A 7005-nucleotide genomic window follows, 5' to 3' on the forward strand; every position below is an offset into this window, starting at 1 on the left:
ACAAAATTCCACGGAAGGGCATCCACGTTTCTTTGCTGACTCTCCAGAACTGGGATTACTTACCGGAATACAAATGTTCTTGCTGAGCCATGCTTGATTTTTATTCAGAAAATAGTCAATGTTTCTTGAAGATTCTTTCCATTTAGTGTTTAGCTTAGAAAAAAACGTGGACAAAGCAGGCCTTGCACTCGCAGGTATTGTTATAATGCAACCCCGTTTCTCGGACAATACTTTCTGTAGGTGTTCCAGACTAGTTCTTGTATCTGTAGTTAAGAAGCCCTTCAGCATCAAGAATAGCTCCCTCCTAGTATATGCCAATTCTTCTTCTCCTGATCCTAAAATGAAAACTTTGCATGACTGCAATGCAATGCCACTTATTAAAAACCACTGGGCGGGTAAAAAAGTTCAGATCGGGGAAAGAGGGAAATTGGTTTGCAGTAATGGAGTCCTTTCTTGGATTATTTTCTGTATGAAAAGAGTAACATAGATTAAAAACAATTTGTAATATTAAAAACATAATATTCACAAATTATTAATACCATTTTGTTGAATATAATTACAATAGTGTAATAAAATGCACTGATATTTTTATGCCATTCTGTTATAGTGAAAAAAGAAAATACCAAAGAAATAGTCAACAAATTTCTAACATAATTAAGATGTCAAAAATTGTTAATTATTTGTGTTGTTTTTGGTGAATTCGTTTACAAGTTCTTTGTTCAGTGCTCATTTGCGTTCGCAACAGTAGACCCTTATGCTGGAATCACAATGCCCCGACGGCCCCGACACGACAGGCCCGACAAGTTCAACAGCCAATGAAATACAAGCTCGCCGTGACGTCAGCCCGACAAAATACGCACCCCGACGGCCCGCAAGGAATAGATTCTATTTCTAATTTCGTCGTGTCGGGGCCCGACAGAAAAGAAAACGGAAACGGAAAGGAAACAGCACAGAACTAAATTTCAAAAATATTTACCTACTTGGTAAATCTTTTTGCTGAAAAGTGAAATTTCGTTTTACGTGTGGGGAATTGAAAAATTTGTAGCTTGCCTTAGTCTGTTTGTATAAACATAAACAGATATCATCGTGTTTATGGTTAAAGACGTTATTTTAGAATCCATCTTTTAATTTTTCGTTTCTTTTTAATTCTTCGCACAGCTAACATCAGGAGTATTTTTCTGTCCCTCACTGACATCTTTATCTTGTTTACTTGTAACTATAATAAACTACTCATTGTTTTACAAATCAAATTAACCTTACTTCGTATCGCAGACGACTAAATGTTTTTTTTTGCACTTCAACTGTCAATAATAAATAAAAGAGCCTACTTTGTTTTTTAGCGCTTTCTATAATGCATTTTAATTGAAGTATTTAGCTTGGCACGATTTGCCGAAGGCCAAATTGAAAATCGTTGGGTTATTTTTGTCGTGGTATTGTGACCCTACGCTTTTCAATCTGTCGTGCTGAGATGCTGCACGACAGTTTGTCGGGCCTGTCGTGTCGGACCCGTCGGGGCATTGTGATTCCAGCTTTAGGAATAATGTCTTATTCGCGGGATTCATTCTTGGTTATGGTCGATCCGGAATTTCTTAAGGGGGGAAATGTAACTGACTTGGCCCTAGAAGAGCTAGTTTTCTCGGAGTGCTTCCCATTTCACTGTTGTATTCCAATCATGCTTCGATTCTACCCCAAATCACAGTCACTGGCACTGAAGACCTAGGCTGTTAAACTTTGCTCAAATTTCTCAATTGTTGCCATTTCTTCCATCCCATCATTCCATACAGTCTCGTGAACTAATTAAGGAAGTTTCTTCATCTCATTAGATAACAATCATTGAATTGTAAAACAACACAAGACATAAACTTAATAAATTCCTTATGGGTTTGTGTGTACCCACCCATCATTATATGGTTATTTTACAGCTGGAAAATCTAAAACAATTGTCCTTCTTAGTGAACAACTTTGAAGGACTTTAGATTTGTTTCTTACCAGCAGTAAAAAATTCTGTATCAATAAAAACTCGCACTATACCAACACTACATGTGGTTTTCATAAAAGATTTCTGAAAGGCTAGACCACCACTAGTAAACTTCTCCAGACTTTAACAGACATCAATGACGATGTCGAGAATGAACTGACAATTAGTGAAGCTTATGAAGGAATAAGAAAAAAGGCATCTGGTATTGAACGGGCTATGCACATTGTCGACAATGATGGGTCGGCTTAGACCCGCCATAGCCTCAGGGAGTCGCCACCAGTGCAGCAATGAAGGAAAAAATATCGTACACAAAGGGTAGCACATATTAGCAGCTAGTTATTGTAAATTCGTATTACTAAAACAATAAACTAAACGCTCTATTTCGAAAGAAAGGTGCATAATGTGGCATACCCAACTAAAAGCCTCGATGTAATATGATAAAACTAAATTTTCATTATGTTCACAAAGTAGCTTTAGAAAATAAAACAAAAAAACATTACAGCTTTATATATAACAGCATAAGGCGGCGATATAGACGCCATATCTCCAGGAATTGCATCCATTTTTCAGAACTCAAAAATATCAATTTTTACGGCCGCGACATTCACTTTAGTACAGCATGGAATTATCTTCAACATAGTTAGGTCCGCCCAACGCACTCGACCCTCACTTGTCAGCTGCCGTGAAACCTCAGGATGTGGGAATTTCTTATTGCCATATCCGGTTTCCAATGCAGGGATGTTCTAACATTACTACCACATCGCCAGTTTGGTCGGGATTTTAAGTTCGAAATTTGCATTTTGACCACGTTTTCGGGCAAATCTCCCACTGTGCGGCATAGTGACTATTCCGGAATTACTACGGATTTCCATCGAACGGAATAGTGACTATTCCGTCTACGAAATAAATTCTGAAAGGTGGCCCGGATTTGTACCGAAACGGAATAGTGTATATTCCGCACAATCGTAGGAATGACGGAATTGTGTCGAAACGGCGTAGTGACTATTCTGTTTGTTGTTAGCATCTACAAATAGCACACGGAAAAGTGTCGAAAAATTTTAGGTGAAATTCCAGTGACTAACCTGTAAGCCAGAACCATACCGATCCGGAATTCTGTCGAATCTGATATTTTAAAACTAGTTCATATAAAATGACGGTAGATTGCAGGCTTATCCATTTTGAGCGATGCTGCCACCTGGCAGCGAAGCTAAAAGCTGAGTTTGACTTGAAGTTGAAATACTATACATCAGCAAATCTGGATATAAATTTGAACTATTATTAAATCCAAAAAGTAAACATACAGCAACGAAATTGGGCTTAAATATTGACTGTAGTTTATTTAAATTATTTTTCTGTACATGTTGTATACAAAAATCTAAAATACCTAGATTTTAAAACATATAGGCCTATATATTGACGCCGCCGTCGGTGCTCCCTCTGAGAGCACAGGCCGTTATGTGTCCTCAACACCTGATAAGTGCCGCGCCCCGAACGCGCCCGTGCGTGCAACGTAGTGCAGTGCCCCGAACGGCGTGACGTCAGTCACGGCCTCCTACGTGTGCAAAGCGCCCGGCCGGGTGTGGCACTGCGCAAGGGTATTGTTTATTCATGCATTGGATAATATAAACAGAAACTAATAAATCTAAAACCATCAATAATCAATGTTAATGCAATAATCATTTTATAAAGAGTTATAATTCACAAAACTGGCCGAAGTCATCTTCCCGCGCTCCGCAGTTTTCCCGCGGAATTTCCCCCCTCCCTGGCCCCGGCGGCCAGGGAGGTTTGTGAGTCGCCATCCAGCACTCGCCCGGGCCGGCAGCCCACGCACGGGGAGCCTTCAACTTTCGCGCCAACATTCTGTAACTGCAATAGGTAATTATAGTCCAATCGTTTTTATATCAGCTCCCCGGTCGGCCCAAATCGGCCGTTAGCGATCTCGCGCGGTCTATTAATAAAGTGTGTAGTCCATCCATGGACCTTTTATTTCCTACGTAATTAATTAGGTGGCCCCTAGTGGCACCTGCGCCTCACGCTATAACGTCCCACCTCGGGACATAGTTCATTGCCCACGCAGGGCGGCACTGCGCCAAACGCGACCATAAACATTCGGACGAATCATCAACTGGGACATGCCACGGCCACGTGTGTGATATCGTTCTAGATTCCACCGTGTCCGTACCCAGCTTAACGTGGCCCTCGCCACCACGCGGACTAGCCGCCTGTGCATATCCTCCTACACGGGACTTATCACAGTGATTTAGTGCAATGTGTTTTCATAAGTAAATTCGCGGGACCTACCGCTCTTATAGTGTAACGTGTTTTCATAAGTAAATTCGCGGGACCTACCGCCCTTATAGTGTAATGTGTTTTCATAAGTAATTGGCGGGACCTATCACCCACGCACTTCGCGTTACGTCCACGGACATTCGCATAAGCCAGAACAGGTTCATCGTGCGCGGAGCTTAGGTCGACGATGAGGCGGCCAGTTACGTGATCGTGTGACGTGTAGATTGTGCTACGCAATAAAACAACTACAAGTATGTGCGTGTTTCATTAATCAGGCGTCCTGGGAGGCCATAACAGCCCGGGGGGCCCTTTGTCGCCACGTCCCTGCCTGCAGCCACGAGGCCAGGAACCCCACCCTTGAAATCCAAAAATTAATCAAACAGTTAAAATTCACGTACAATCAGATCAGGCAACGGGGACGGCGTCAATATATATATATATATATATTTAGTTAAATTCATATTTTTTAATTTTGAAATGCACTCTCATTGGTTGCCATTTGTAACGTTTCCGTGCATTGTGGAAGCAGCAGATGCGACAGTGAAATGTCAGGGAGATCCTTCTCCGTTTACGTTTTCGGTGTCTCCGTTTCCGTGCCATTGTAGAACGGGCCTGAGAGTGCATTTCAAGATTAAAAATTATTTATTTAACTAAAAAAAAATTATTATTTTTTTTAAATGTAAGTACGGGCAGAATTTGCAAATATATATAAAATTAACGACAAATTAATAAAGAACACTAAAAATGTTAGTTTTTCAAACAAATGTTAACGTATTTAGAACATAAAACAAAAATGGCTACCACCACATCCAAATACTCGGCGTCTACTGGTCGCACGGAGCAACGTAAACGGAAGAGCTTAGCATTGCCGAGCTACTCATACAGACGCAAACGAAACTAGTACGATGTCAGGCCTTGGGGAACTCGCGGAAATTCTTCACTTATGCGATTATTGGAACCTTGTTCAGGCCCTGGAGCCATTTTACGTCCGCATCCGCGCTGCGCCGACTAAAAAAACAGCGCCAGACCATTTTGCTGGAAGCCCTTGCGAAAGTGCTCCAATAAATGGCTGTATACATGGGGAAAACACTGCAAATTCTAAATTTTAATGCAAATGGCGTTCGTTCAAAATCCTACGAGTTAGAACAATGTTTATTCGTGTACGGGATAGATGTGGCATTAATTTCGGAAACAAAATTAAGGCCTCACCATCGTTTTAATATAAGTGGTTATACAACCTATAGAACCGACCGCGACTCTATAGGGGGCGGAGGAGGCACAGCCATCATCATTAAGCATGGAATAAATCATCATCCTATAGAAATAACTGGCTTAGAGCATATTGAGGCCACCAGCATAAATATTCGTAACAAAAATGCGCACATCTGTATGTCGGCAGTCTATAAACCACCGAACAAGCCTCTATTGTTTAGGGATTTAAATTAATTAATTAATCCAATGCAACATTTTTTCATAGCAGATGATCTAAATAGTAAAAACGAAGACTGGGGTTGCAGGGAGAATATTAACTGAACATGCGGCTAGAAATAACTACGAAATTTTTGCTCCAAATTCGCCGACTATCTACCCAACTAATGGGGGCATGACGGAAATTTTAGATATAGCTATTACCAACATCCCGGGAGCACAGGTTACTTCCGAAAAATTAGATGAGTTAGACTCCGATCATTTTCCTGTGTTAATACAATTAACTTTTGATGCCCAGTTTTGCGCGGCAATTTTTAGCCGAACTTTCGGAGTTACCGACTGGGACAAATTTCGCGACGATTTAGAAACAATTTTTATAGAACCACCACCGATAAATACTCCAGAAGAGCTAGACACACGGGTTAAGCTGTTTACTGACACGGTTACAGATGTGCGCAAAAAACACACAAAATTAGTATACAAAAGAGAATTTACACGAATTCATTATCCAGATGTTGATATTTTAATCATTTTAAAACGTCAGGCGCGAAATAACTATCAGCGAACACGAGCACCGCAGGCTAGGACGAAATACAATCGCCTTAAAGCCCAAGTAACTCGGAAACTTAAACAATTAAAAATAGATAAATTCGGGAATCTAGTCACAGAAGTCGCTACACAACCACGACAAATGTGGCGACTCACGCGCACACTCCGGGGCAATAATAAATTTATTTCCACTCCCGCGATAATTACAGACACAGGTATAAAATATGACGCAGCTGACAAAGCAAACGCGATTGCAGATATTTTTCAGCAACAATTTTCGCCAAATGAGGATGTAAATGACCCTCAGTTTACTAGAACCACCACGGTAGCAGTAAATAATTATCTGCAAATAGCAACACAAATAGAGCCGGAACTTATAACAGTTCACGAGCTATTACGAGTAATTCAATCGCGGCCTAAAAATAAAGCAGGCGGACCTGATGGTATAAATTTCGAATCACTCAAAAAATTACCTCTTCCAGCACTCGAATATTGATTAAAAATTTTGAATGCAATATTTATTTTAAAACCTTATCCTTCCGAGTGGAAAATCGCGAAAGTTATTACGATTCCGAAGCCAGGAAAAAAATGCGGCTTTACCGCAAAATAGGCGTCCTATAAGCCTTTTAAATAGCACTAGTAAAATTTTCGAAAAAATATTATTAAAACGTCTTAAAGAGCACTCCGACCAACACAGCATTATCCCAGATAACCAGTTCGGTTTTCGGAGTGGCAACTCTACATCTCATCCTTTAATCAAG

The sequence above is a fragment of the Bacillus rossius genome, chromosome 13 (assembly GCF_032445375.1).
Source record: "Bacillus rossius redtenbacheri isolate Brsri chromosome 13, Brsri_v3, whole genome shotgun sequence".
Lineage (NCBI taxonomy): Eukaryota > Metazoa > Arthropoda > Insecta > Phasmatodea > Bacillidae > Bacillus > Bacillus rossius.